Source organism: Apodemus sylvaticus, chromosome 10, assembly GCF_947179515.1.
Source record: "Apodemus sylvaticus chromosome 10, mApoSyl1.1, whole genome shotgun sequence".
NCBI classification, from domain to species: domain Eukaryota; kingdom Metazoa; phylum Chordata; class Mammalia; order Rodentia; family Muridae; genus Apodemus; species Apodemus sylvaticus.
Window position 1 is genome coordinate 103,613,509 of NC_067481.1, and position 14,257 is coordinate 103,627,765.

Here is a 14,257-nt window from a genome sequence, read left to right on the forward strand (position 1 = left end):
CATTTGCCAAGGCTCTATCCAAAGTCCTTCCAGAGGTTCCAGCTGTGGTTACAAACCTGTTAACCACTGACCAGAGGCAATAAACTCATGGAACCTGCTTCTATAGGTTCTAGAGAGTGGGGCTGAAATAAACAAGCAGGCCAGTCCTACAGGAACAGAGGTCAGCATCCCTGAGGTAAATGGGGGGGGGGGGTCCTACTTGTCACATCATCCTGATAAATGTTACCAAACCCTCCTGGGTGCTTTGAACACATGTACCATTTGGTAGCCCTGGGGGCAAGAATGGGCACTTAGGTCACAAAGGTGAGTGACATGCTTCTCAAACTTGGACCCTTTTTGTGCTTCTTCTGAGCTTGAGATCCCATAGGAGAGTAACATTTGGGTTTATTTGAATCCTTGATATTGAGTGTCATGTTTTTAAGATTTATTTATTTGTTTCATGTATATGAGTACACTGTCGATATCTTCAGACACACCAGAAGACAGCATCAGATCCCAATTATATCCCAACCACCATGTGGTTGCTGTGAATTGAACTCTGAACCTCTGGAAGAGCAGTCAGTGCTCTTGACCACTGAGCCATCTCTCTAGCCCCTGTCATGCACTCTTAAGTGAATGCTCAAAGCAGATGGTAGGAATTGACTTTCTGAATTAAACGTGTGTGTGTGTGTGTGTGTGTGTGTGTGTGTGTGTGTGTGTGTGTGTGTGTGTGTGTAGTGGATAAACTGTTGCTAGGCAGATGCCAGAACTTGATTTCAAATCCCTAGACCCCAGGGACATGTGCAGATCCTTGTGTTTCTACAGGGAAAAAGGGAGGTGTCTTAGTTACCATTCTTTTGCTGTGAGGATACACCATGACCAAGGAGACATAAAATAAAGCATTTAATTGGGGTATATTGCTTACACTTTCAGAGTCTATGATCATGTCAGGAAGAATGGTGGCAGGTAGCATGGGGATGAGTGCTACAATCCTGATCTGCTGGCAGACAGGCAGAAGGGGGACAGGAAGGGATGGGTGTATGGAAGGAGAAGTAGGGGAGGCTGGGGAGAGAGACATAGGCACACTCTGGGCCTGTTAGGTGCTTTGTATGTGCTTTTGAAATCTCAAAGTCACACCTCAGTGACGCACTTCCTGCAGTAAGGCTACACTTTCTAAACCTTCCAAAACAGTTCCACTGAGTGGGAACCAAGCGTTCAAACACATGAACGTACCCATGGGGGCTACTGTCGTTTGACTGTAATTGGTCTCCACAGGCCCACTGGGAGTGGCACTCTTAGGAGATGTGGCCTTGTTGGAGTAGGTGTGGCTTTGCTGGACTGAGTGGCTTTGTTGGAGGAAGTGTGACACTGTGGGGGTAGGCCTGTAGGTCTCATGTTCAATCTATGGCACAAGTTTCTGCTGCTGCTTGGGGAATCAAAATGTAGAACTCTAGGCTCCTCCAGCACCATGTCATCTGTCTGCACACTGCCATGCTTCCCATCATGATGATAATGGACTAAACCTCTGAACTGTAAGCCAGTCTCTTCATTGCAATAAAAAACAAAGTCAGACATTCTCATTCAAACCGCTATAGGAGGACTACAGTGTAGGCATGCATTTTTTGCTACCTACTTTTAGTAAGAGTTCAACCTTTCCTCTAGCCCACCACCCAGCAGAAGCAGTGGAAGAATTAAAGTTATTAGGATATGGGGGAAGTGGACTTGTTCAGCAATAGTTCTTTGGAGTTCAGTCTTCTTTGGCAACAGTTCAGTTCCATAAGTAAACATCAAATATGACTCAGCAGCTGCAGACCAGCCCTCTAGGCAGGTCGATACCAGGCAAGACCCAGCAACTACAGTCCAGTCCTTTCAGCAAGTAGACACCAGGCACTAACCCGCAGCTGTAGTTCGATCTTGAAGAAGCCACCATGCTCGTCAATTGGCCGCAAGTGAGGTCCCAGAAGTGACAAGCTACCATGGGAACTTCATGAGCAGTTCTTGGATGAGCTTCCCTCAATGGCTGGGTTACCACTAGTGAAGCTCAACAGCACTATGTGAGGTGGGCCAATGCTTGCGTGTCATTATCGAAGAATAGTGAGGTGGAGCAAACCAAGGGAAAGCCTGAGCTTGCTTCCCACAGTCTGAGGGGTCGTGCTTATACTCCCTCATCATAGGTCCTTTCATGTGTTGCTATATCACAACATCCTTTCACCTGTGTCTGCTTTAGCAGGATGTCCCAGCAAAACATCATTTGACATAACTTTCCAAAGAGCTAGAAGTTTCCACATCAATGCCGAGAGAACCTGGAAGCTTGAGCAGCCTGGACATATGCAACAGGAAAACAAAGTCCCTATTTCAAACAAGTTAGAAGGTGAGGGCTGACCTCAGAGCTGCTCTCTGACCTCCAACCTCCCACCCCTTCCTCCTGTATGGGCACAGTCCTACACATAAAGATAAAAACTTCTCATGTAGAATACCAAACAACATTCTGTAGATGAGGAGTATGAAACGTGTATGACTCAATGGTGAGATTCAGTCTCTGGAGATAAACTGCAGGATTTGAATCCTGACTCCAACATTTAATGAGTTGTGTGACCTTGAACAAACCTGGTTAACTTCCTGCCTCAGCTTCCTTGTCTGTAATTATGGTTTCTATTTTAGTTATACTCAGGCTTACATGAATGTAACTACTTCAGGACTCATAATAGTACTCATGGGGTTGGGGATGGCTCAGTTGGTAGCAGTATGTATGCAACATTGCATAGAACCTGTCAGTGTCAAATACATGAAATCCCCACCCAGGAAGGAGCAGCGTTCAAGGTTAGTGGGCACAGCAGTGAATTTGAGGTTAGTGGACTCCATGAGGCCTTGTCCAAACTAAAATAAAATGATAAAGATGTCTATAAGTATCTTTTCACAGAGAAACACAGAGAAACCCTGTCTCAAAACCAAAAAAAAAAAAAAAAAAAAAAAAAAAAAGGAACTAGATAGAAATACAAGCAGACAACTTCTGTTTCTGCTCTATCTTGTTGGTAACTAGAAATTTAAAAGCAGAGCCCTTGGAAAAGAGGGGTGGGAAAGTTGCTGTGAATTTGAGGCCAGACGAGCTTCCTACATCATGAGACTTTTTTTTAAAATAAAGATTTATTTATTATAAGTACACTGCATCTGTTTTCAGACACATCAGGAGAGAGTGTCAGATCTCATTGCGGAGATGGTTGTGAGACACCATGTGGTTGCTGGGATTTAAACTCGGGACCTTCCAAAGAGCGGTCAGTGCTCTTGTTTTATTTAGTTTTTTTTCGAGACAGAGTTTCTCTGTGTAGCCCTGGCTGTCCTGGAACTCACTCTGTAGACCAGGCTGGCCTCGAACTCAGAAATCTGCCTGCCTCTGCCTTCCAAGTGCTGGGATTAAACACGTGCGCCACCACCACCTGGCAGTGGTCAGACCTCTTAAACGATGAGCAACAGATGAGCCCATCTCTCCAGTCGGTGGGACTGTTTTCAACCAACCGGCCAACAAAAATGCTTGGTGGTATGGTTCATGCCAGTGCGGGAGAGGCCTTTGCTTCCCTAGTGACACTCTGTCTCTACAAACCCAAACGAAAACAAGTGGACCTTAGCCTTTGATCCTGTCATCTAATTTCTGCCCCTACATTCCAAAGAAATAACAATTGAAGCTGGTCCTTGTGCGGTGGTATCACTCGGTGTAGAAATGGAAAGAAAGAGCCCAAACGCTTTCAACAAAGGTCTGATTAAACACATCAGTCCATTTATGCTATGGAAGAACATCCCACGAGGCGTGGAAGTGTTTCAAGTAGGATAAGAACTTAACAGTGCGGGCTTTCTGCAGGGTTTCAATAAATGCTCCGTAGTATCTTATTGATAATTCCAATCCTCTCCTTTGCTTAACGGGGCTCATCAGTGGGTGCTGGCTGGTTCCCTGATAGTGCCTTTGGGTCTCTGAACCCAGGTTCTGGCGGCCCTTTTGTCCTCGACCCCCCTTTGCTGGGTTCCCTGTTTAGCGGATTGTTTCTGTTCCTGGCTGGGCACTGCCATCTAGAGGCCACTGGCCCACAGAGCATCCGATCCTTGAACCTCATGGGATCACTGGGCTCCAGCCGCAGGGGATCCCAGTATTACAGGCACGACCTCTTGGAGGGTTACTTGTTTCCTAGAAGCCTCTGAATAAGTCAGCACTAGAAAGACCTTTTGTAGTACAATGTTCATGAAGATTTTAGGGGACCAAGGAAGCCTTGGAGAACAGTGTTTCACAACCCATGGTTCTTTGAAGCAACTGAAAGTGGGAGATTCTTTTAAAGAACCCCTGGGGCTATCCTCAAGCCCCTAAGCAGAACTTTCTGGTGGTAGTATACTTCCTGTATGAGTTCTGAGGCACCCAAATTTTGTTAATCACAGCTCTAGGCCAGTGAGACAACACTATCTGGTGGTGGGGGCGGCGAGGGCAGCGGCTTAGGCCCCCTGGGAATCCAAGAAACCACGTGACACGAGCTTCCTCGGAATCATGCAGATACCTCAGGAGCTAACTTGAGTCTTTCTGGCTCACTGTGTATCTACTGAGGTAGGTCTGCACTCAGAAGAATTCCAGGTTCAGAGAATGGAGTTAATTCCAGGTTCAGAGTCAAGTGTTAATTGACCTCCTATTATGGTCTACACTCTATGCCCAGGGATACAATGAATACAGGACTGAGGGGACAGGGTGTGGCTATAACCCCTGTAGAGTTTATGGGTTAGTGAAGGCAGACAGCTGGTGGAACAACTCTTGTAGGGGGCCTGGGTCTGGAGGGGGTACAGCCGACATGGAACTGAAAAGAAGTCTGGAGTCTCTTAGCTCTTGAGAACTGGAGGCAGGAAGATCAGGAATTCCAGGCAATCCTTGGGTATGTATGGAATTTGAGGCTAGCCTGGGTTCCTTGAGACTGCCTAAAAAAATAGTGAGCAAAGATACTTAAATCAAATCTAGGGTTAACTTAGACTATCCTAAGCTAACATCACTTTGATGTCCATTTGATGGGTTTCAGAATCGCCATATAAGCAGATTTCCGGGGATGCATGTGAGGAATTATTTAGATTAGGTTAATTGAGATGGGAAGAACCACCCTAAAAGTGAGTGGTGCCATTCCATCAGTTCGAGTCCAAGATCAAATAAAAAGGGGAAAGTGTGCTGAGCCCCAGCAGTAGCTCTCTGCTTCCTAACTGCGACCCGATGTGATCAGCCGCGCGCCCCTCCTGCTGCTGTGACTTCCCCTCTATGATGACTCAAACTGTGGGCCGAAATAAGCCCTCTCTCCCCTCCCTTCCTTGCATTGTCTTGTCAGGTGTCTTATCACAATAAAGTGTAACAAATACGAGCAGACTTTGAGTGCGACACCCCCACAGTACATTAGTACAGCAGTCACCTTAAGGCACAGCCGTGCATCCACTTCACTCTTTCATTTTAGATTTTTTATGGTAGTGCCTTGGCACCAGGTATTGCCTCAGTCTGGCTGGGGGTTCCCCTGGCCCTTTACCCTGCCTGCCCATGCGCAGTCTGTGTCTTCCTTCCATTTGTGGTCCCACCAGGTTGCTCCCACATGTGTATTCAGTTTCCACTTCTTTCTTCCCTTCTGTGGGCCGGCCTCCTTGCTCCCGCATGCGCATTCAGGTCCCACATCTTTGTCCTCATGTTCAAGCTCGTGATTCCGTTCATTCCCGGACATTTATGTTTTTTGCCCGTTCCCTTTTTGGAGGGGGTGGCGGGGACCATCCTCTCTTTTTTCTTCTTCCATCCTCCATACCCCACACAGTACTCTGCAGGAGAGGAACTGGTTAGTACTGGCGAATACAGGGGATGCTGGGGTCTGCCGGGTAGGGGACTGTGGGAGACAGTACTTAAGCGCATTCAGAGCAGGTAGCCTGCAAGCCTGAATGCTTCTCTGATCTCTAGGACCAGGACGATGTTCATTTGCCTCATTTGCCTCCTGTCCTCCTCCATCCTCCTGATGCACTCTTACCCTTGTATGCTGGACAGAGTGTGGATGAGAGATTTATCCTCAGGGCCTGGTGCAGATATGGCTGTGGTTGTGATAGGGGCACTTTCATAGTCTCTATTATAGAGACACTCTTGTATTCCATATTACGAAAAGGGATCTGCACACACGCTATCAACAGCTTAGTGAGCATACTCTGCCCATTGCAAGGTTGTTCTGAGTTAATCCCTCCCAGCCCAGATGACCCCGGGGAGTACAAAGACGATACCAGCCGGAAGCAACTAGACTCAGGCTTCGCTGAAATGCCTGAGCCCGAACACCCACAGAAAGAGGGAAGACTCTCCCTGGACGACAATGGAAGCAACACAGAGGTCAGGAGGGTAGGTTCAGCAGTGTGGCTGACTCTTAACCGCAGAGGTAGGACAGCGCTCTACAGTGCTTGCCCTTGTCTCTCCTTTCTGCCCCTGTCACCTGCCAGCTGGAGATGAGACGGAAGACTGATCTCATAGGATGTTAACCTACATCTTCTCTTTGGATGACGTTTAAAGATGCCCCACGCTCGCTCACTGGCCTCTGGAACGGTAGGTACTTTTTGCTGAGCTGCCCCAGTTACCTCTGGGCTCCTGTGTCTGGACTTGGGGTGTCTGCAGAGGGCAGCAGTGCTACGGCCATGGCCATGCTGAGCCCCTGAGGGATGGAGACTCAACACATCCTCTGAAGGTGAGCTGAGCTGCTCCACCTCACTCCCCAAGAGATACAGGGGGCACGTGGTGGGGGTGGGGAGGCACCTTTCAGTTACTCTGCGGACTGTTTCTTGTCACAGGGATGGGAAGAATTTAATTGTTTCAACTTGAGAAAAGTAGCAGATTCTGAAGTCTAAGAGTAAAATTCTGAATGTGATGTTTTGGGATGCTTTCTTTGTCTCTGAGCAGTGCAGAGGCTTATAACACAACCTACAGATGCACAGTGTGTAAAGCAAGGTCACAATGTTTCCTTCCTTCTTTCCCTCCCTCCCTCCCTCCCTCCCTCCTTCCTTCCTTCCTCCCTTCCCCCCCCCCTCCTCCTCCTCCTCCTCCTCCTCCTCCTCCTCCTCCTCCTCCTCTTCTTCTTCTTCTTCTTCTCCTCCTCCTCCTCCTCCTCCTCCTCCTCCTCCTCTTCCTCCTTCTTCTTTTTTTTTCAAGATTTATTTATGCCGGGCGTGGTGGTGCACGCCTGTAATCCCAGCACTTGTGAGGCAGAGGCAGGTGGGATTTCTGAGTTCCAGGCCAGCCTGGTCTACAGAGTGAGTTCCAGGACAACCAGGGCTACACAGAGAAACCCTGTCTCGAAAAAACAAAACAAAACAAACAAACAAACAAAAAACCACCACCACCAACAAAAAGATTTATTTATTTTATTTTATGTATATGAATACACTGTAGCTGTACAGATGGTTGTGAGTTATCCTGTGGTTGCTGGAAATTGAACTCGGAACCTCTGCTCCTGCCTGGCTCACACAGCCCAAAGATTTATTCATTATTATATATAAGTACACTGTAGCTGTCTTTAGTCACACCAGAAAAGGGTGTCAGATCTCATTACGGGTGGTTGTGAGCCACCATCTGGTTGCTGGGATTTGAACTTAGGACCTTCAGAAGAGCAGTCAGTGAGTGCTCTTACCCACTGAGCCATTTCACCAAGCCATTTCTTTTCTTTCTTTTCCTGGTGTATTTTTGGGCTCCTTTTGTAATGATGTGTGTGTGCCTGTGTGGTGAGGCGGGTCCTTGTGTGTGCATGTGGAGAGAGGCCTGGGGTTGGCCTCAGCAGTCGTCCTCAGTTGCTCTTCATCTTGTTGGTTGAGGCAGGCTCTTTCCCTACAACCTCTGCTTGCCAATGGGGCTGCTCCGGCTAGTCAGCCAGCCCTGGACACCCCTGCGTCCTGCTGAGTGCTGGAATTATAGGTGGGCCATCATGTCTCTCCTGTTTCCTTGAGTTCTAGGGATCCAAGATCTTATCCTCATACTAACCTGGTAAATACTCTGTCCCCAGAGCCATGTCCCCACTGCTCCTGTGCTCTCTCTGTCTCTTTCTCCCTGGTAAGAACTAAAGCTGAGGGTGACTTTGAACTTCTAACTCTCCAGCTTCCATCTCCCAAGTGCTGGCTTTCTAAGCACGCACCACCACTACCACCATCACACCTCATTCACATAGTCGAACTTAACCTAAGAGATACACTACCTCAGGAGCAGGAGAGATGGCTCAGTGGTTAAGAGCGTTGGCTGCTCTTCCAGAGGTCCTGAGTTCAATTCCCAGCAACCACATGGTGGCGCACAGCCATCTGTAATGGGATATGATGCCCTCTTCTGGCATGCATGTGTACATGCAGATAGAGCGCTCATACATTAAATAAATATATCTTAAAGAAAAAAAGCCCGACGACTGCCTCATGGGCATCTTGGCCTCATGGGCATCTTGGGAGGGTTAAAGAGAGACCGAGAGTAGCTTCCTTTGTGTGGTAACAGCACACTGGAAACACTCTGTAAATGGCTTTTCCTTAGTATCTCTTCTAACATCTAATTATATTAGCTGTCCCTCCTCCCTAATGAGAACTCTGGAGCCGAATCCTTAGGGAGAGGAAAAATGATCAGAATGAGGTTGCTACTGTCTTCTTCTTCTTCTTCTTTTTTTTTTTCCTGTCTGAAAGAATTTTAGAAACAAAATTGTCTGATGGTAAAATGGAGTCATTTGAGCTGCTCTCCTGATCAGAATTTTAGCTGACAAAACACAGCCTTCCAAATATGTGTGGCATTTTAATTGGAATTCTTTTAAATAGCTGTGTTTACAAACACATAGCTCAATTGTTCCACATTCCCAGCCCAGCCTTTCAAAACAGTTCAGCCGCATCGGCTTTCTGCCTTCAGAAGCTTGGCTGAACATTGTATTTTTGTTTTTGTATTGAGGCCTCACGGTTTACCTTGGTTTTGTAACCTATGGGTGGTCCCTTTATCAATACTTACTGATACTGTAGTATTTAATTAATGACTGTTATATATCTTTATCTATATCAGATATAGATATAGATATAGATAGTAGTGTGTATTCAAGTGCAATTGCATGGTTGTGGCAGCCAGGAGTCAGTTTCCTCCTATCATGTGGAGCCTGGGTTTGAACTCTGGCTGTCAAGCTGGGCAGCAATCACCCTTGCCCTGCTGAGCCGTCTTGTTCACCCCAGCATGATGCTTTCTAAGATCCTGTGGTGATCTTGAGTTCCCAGTTTCTGTCAGATGTCGTCACACTTTGGAACTAAGGAATTTCAAAGGGAAAAGAACAAGGGCTGAGGGTGTAAGAAAGGGAATCAGTGCAGTTCGTGATTAGCAGCTGAAGGGACGGAGAAGGCAGAAGGGCTCCTCACGAGCTCGAGCTGGCTTCAGACTCACTATGTAGTTGAGGATGACTCAACTGCGTCCTCCTGCATCTAGCTCCGCATTGCTGGGGTTGCACATGGGAGCTGCCAAGCATTGGCTGCAACTGTTTCTCTGTAATGTTTAAAAAACAACCACAATGTTTTCGTGATATAGAACATAACTTGAAAGAAGGCAATTTTTGTAAGTAGTCTGCATTGATAGAATAGTTGTGGTCTACAGGGTCTTGTCCCCTAGCCCAGGCTGGCCTTAGATTTGGGCCATCCTCCTGCTTTTTCTCCCACATGTTGGGATTACAGGTGTGAGACACCAACCTAACTTTACACTTAAAGAATTTCTAAAAAGTGGTAAGTAGGTTGTTTTTGTTGTTGTTGTTATAAAATAAAGCAGAAATTTACATGTTAATTTGTAGAGTAAAGGGAAACTATATTCTGTACACCTGTTGTACAGTTAACTCCAGATGTGAAACAGGATGCAGTTTATTAACTTAAATCTATTGTGATACTGAGCATAGAACCCCAGGCCTTGGGTCTGGAGAGATGGCTCAGTGGTTAAGAGCACTGACTACTCATCCAAAGGTCCTGAGTTCAAATCCCAGCAACCACATGGTGGCTCACAACCATCCATAATGAGATCTGATGCTCTCTTCTGGTGTCTGAAGACAGCTACAGTGTACTCACATATAATAAATAAATAAATCTTAAAAAAAAAACAACCCAGGCCTGATATGAGCAAGGTGCTTGCTCTTCCATGGAGCCACGCCATAGCCTGGGCTGCATGTTGCGGGTCCATCGAGCCAGGGGCGATGGCAAGTGCCTGTGATCCCAGCGTGTGGGAGAAAGAGGCTGGAGGATCGGAAGTTCAGGGCCATCCCTGGCTGTTCAGGAAGTTCAAGGCCATCTTGAGCTACCTCAAACTTTGCTTCAAAAATAGAGCAAAATAAAACGAAAGGAATGTTGTGATTTGAGAAGTCTATTGGGTTATGAGATACTAAATTGGGAGAGTTCTGATCGTCAGATGCCTCAGTTTCTCTCCTTGAGATGGGGTGAATGGCACCATTAACTCCAGTGCCTAAGGCATGTTCACTCGCCCCGTCCACCTTTTGTCTGTTTTCCCTAATTTTATTTTTGTCTGGCTTGTCTCACTTAACACAGTGACCTCCCATTCCATCCATTCCTACAGATGCCGTGATTTTATTCTTCTAAAAAATTTTAGCCGGGTGGTGGTGGCACATGCCTTTAATCCCAGCACTTGGGAGGCAGAGGCAGGTGGGTTTCTGAGTTCAAGGCCAGCCTGGTCTACAGAGTGAGTTCCAGGACAGCTAGGGCTACACAGAGAAATCCTGTCTTGAAAAACCACTTCCCCCAAAATTATTTATTTCTGTGCTTATGGGTGTTTTGCCTGCTTGCCTGTCATGTGTGTGACTAGTATCATGTGTGTGACTGCTATCATGTGTGTGACTGGTGCCCATGAGGCCCAAAGAGGGCATCAGATCTCCTGGGACTGGAATTACAGGTAGTTGTTACCATGTGGGTGCAGGAAATCAAACTCAGGTCCTCTGGAAGGGTATACTCTTAACTGTTCTTAACCTCTGACCCGCAGGGCGGTGGTGGCGCATGCCTGTAATCCCAGCATTCTGGGAGGCAGAGGCAGGCAGATTTCTGAGTTCTGGGCCAGCCTGGTCTACAGAGTGAGTTCCAGGACAGCCAGGGCTACATAGAGAAACCCTGTCTCAAAAAAAAAAAAAAAACCCAAAAACCTCTGACCCATCTCTTTGGCCCTGATTTATTTCTACACAGATGCATGAACTTCTGTTGTGTCTGTTGTTACCAGGGCCACACCATGGTAACAGGCTCCTCATTCCTTTGTTTATCTAGAGTCCTGCCCTCCTCATTCTCAGCTGACTCTGTTTCCAGGTCTCAAGCTAGCAGAATTCCCCTCTCCCACCAGCTGGGAATCAGATGGCAGGCTGATTGCAAGCAGTGACTGTGGACTTTCTGTCATCTGTCACACGGTATAGAGTGTCCTTCTGTGTCTAAGATGTGTAAGAAGGGACCCTCACTCTGCCACAGGGGCCTGGGTTTCTGCTTTCTTCCTGGCTATGACATTAATTTCTTGTAAATCTTGTAAAAAGGTGGTCTGCCTCAGTGTCTCCCTTGAACCTCAAACCTGAAACTTGTATATGTGTACCATGTTTTCCTAATCCGTGTCATGTTGGTAGTGTGGCTGCAAGCGTGGATGTGTAGGTCTTTCTGGAATGCTGATTTAGAATCCTTTTGGGTATTCTCGAAGAGGTCTGGCTGGATCTTATTTCTTTCTGTTCTTTGTGTGAACCAGCAGTCTGCCTGAAGGTCCACATGAGATGTGAAGGAGTCCAGTCTGGAGGAACAATGCTGACCAGGAACTTTATGGAAAAGAAAAGCAGGGCAGGGAGCAGAGGCGCCCAGGCTAAGGGACAAAATGCATTAAGGATCATTCTTCTTCCCATGTTTGGGAGGGGCTGGAGATCTGGGATGGGGTCTGAGTCTAGTGAGAGCTACGTCTTGGCTCTTTCTTGATCCTCTGCAACCTGGTCGAGAGCAAAAGAGCAAGTTCTCTGGTGCTCTCTATCAGTGTTGTGATCATAAACAGAGAAACAGGCTTCAGAATATGTTCTGTGGCGGTGTGGGGGAAGGGGGAGACCCAGTGGGCCCATCCTTCTGAGGCATCCCTTCCCCCTGAGGGACCACACACACACCGGCATAGTATAGAATAGAGTTTATTCCAGCAGAGGATGGGAGTTAAGGGGGTAGTGGAGGCAGAGAAAGGTAGAGAGAGGGAGACAGTAGAGAAGCAGAGGCCGGCCATGACCATGGGGAGAGAGGGGGAAGGGAGGGGAGCCCAAGAGGGGCAAGGGAGAGGCTGAGAGTGAGAGAGGTAAGAGAAGTAAGAGGGAGTAAGAGAAGTAAGAGAGAGGAGGGGCTGAGCAGCTCTCTTTATAGTAGACCAGGCCTACCCGGCTGTTGCCAGGTAACTGTGGGGAGGGGCATACCTGGCAGGTAATTGTGGGGTGGAGCTTAGACAGAATCCTAACAATCAGGGCACTGAAATCTAAAATCAAACCATTTCCTCTGTTAGACTTTACGTCTTTCTTTTCTTTTTCCTTCCTTCCTTCTTTCCCTCCCTCCTTCCCTCCTTCCTTCCCTCCCTCCCTCTTTTCTTCCCTCCCTCTTTCCCTCTCTCCTCCCTCCCTTCTTCTTCCTTTCCTTCCTTCCTTCCTTCCTTCCTTCCTTCCTTCCTTCCTTCCTTCCTTCCTTCCTTCCTTCCTTCCTTCCTTCCTTCTGACTTGGTTTTATATAGTCCAGGCTGGCCTTGAACCTAATCCTCCTGCCTCAGCTGTGAGGCATGCAGCATACAGCAGTCCCCCTGACGTAAAGGAAGCCAAGACTTGTGCGCACAGCCCTGCTCTGCTCTGGGATCAGTTGCTTACCCATATTCGGGGCACTCTGGAGAATACTCAGGGCTGTACCTGAGGCTCGTTTGTGCTGAGAACTGAATGTTCCGCCAGCCTCCGGAACAGCAGCACACCTACAGGACTGCCGGCTTATTAGAAAGGTTTGCTAACGTTGCCCCCTTAGGGGCGGCCACAGCCCACTGCACTAGCATCTCTTTCTCTCCTGTCCCCGTTGGCGACTGAATTTGGTTCATTTGCTTTTTTTCCTGCAGGAATGTGGGCAGAGCTCAGCCAGCCTTTGGGATGGCTGTGGATAATATATTCTTTTCAAGTACAGACATTTTTATTATTATTCAAATCTTTAAAATGTCAGTCTATTGAATTTGGAGGTTGGTATCATGGCTGTGGGGTCAGGTTTTTTTCTCTTTTCCTCCCTGTTTTCCTCTCCTCCACAGTTTTGTGGGCAGGTGAGACTGCTGTGCCTGTTTTTGATCCTTTCGGTGTAATCTCAGTAATATTGACACTCGTGACTGGCTTCTTCCTGTGAGTCTGTGCACGCTTGCGGGCTCCTGATTTTTTTTTTTTTAAGATTTATTTTTATTTGTATTTTATGTATGTGAGTACACTGTAGCTGTGTCTTCAGACACACCAGAAGAGGGCATTGGGTCCCATTACAGTTGGTTGTGTGCCATCATGAGGTTGCTGGGATTTGAACTCAGGTCCTCTGGAAGAGCAGTCAGTACTCTTAACCGCTGAGCCATCTCTCCAACACTTATCTTAAGCTTCATTTTTCCCTCCAGACTCTTGTGGAGACCAGTCTGACTTTGAACTTGCTATGTAGTTGAGGATGGTCTTGAACTCCTGATCTTCCTGTCTTCACCTCCGCAATGCCTCAGTGCTGGTATCACGGTATGCACTACCAACTCCAGGCTTCAAGAGGATTAGGCAAGTACTCTACTGTGTGTTCCCTGACCTTCCCCCCCCCCCCCCACAATGCTGGATTGTGGGTGTGTGTGTGATGTGCTCCTGGTTTGTGGGGTGCTGGGGATTTAGGGATCGTAGGATTTTTCTTGTTTTCAGACAGGGTCTCCATATATATGCTAGGCTGGCCTTGACTTGTGACCTCCTGTTTCGGCCTCCTGGCTGCTGGGATCACATGGGAGTCACCACACAGAGCCAGTAAGATGGTAACGGTACCCTTGAGCTTTGCAGATGGCAGTAAGGAGGCTCCCTCCTGTCAAGCTGTCCCCACACAATGACTCCAGGCATTGTCTGTGTCCCCTGCAGGAACGCCTGTGTCCCCTGTGTTCCCTGCAGACATGCCTGCTCCTCTTTGAAACACCGCTCTGTTCCTTTCTGCGGGCTTCATTAACCCACTCTCTTTTTTGTAGTTAGTGGCTGACTCCCATCTGAGGCGGGGTCTGGTTCCATCACCCTTCACTTTCTTCTGATCT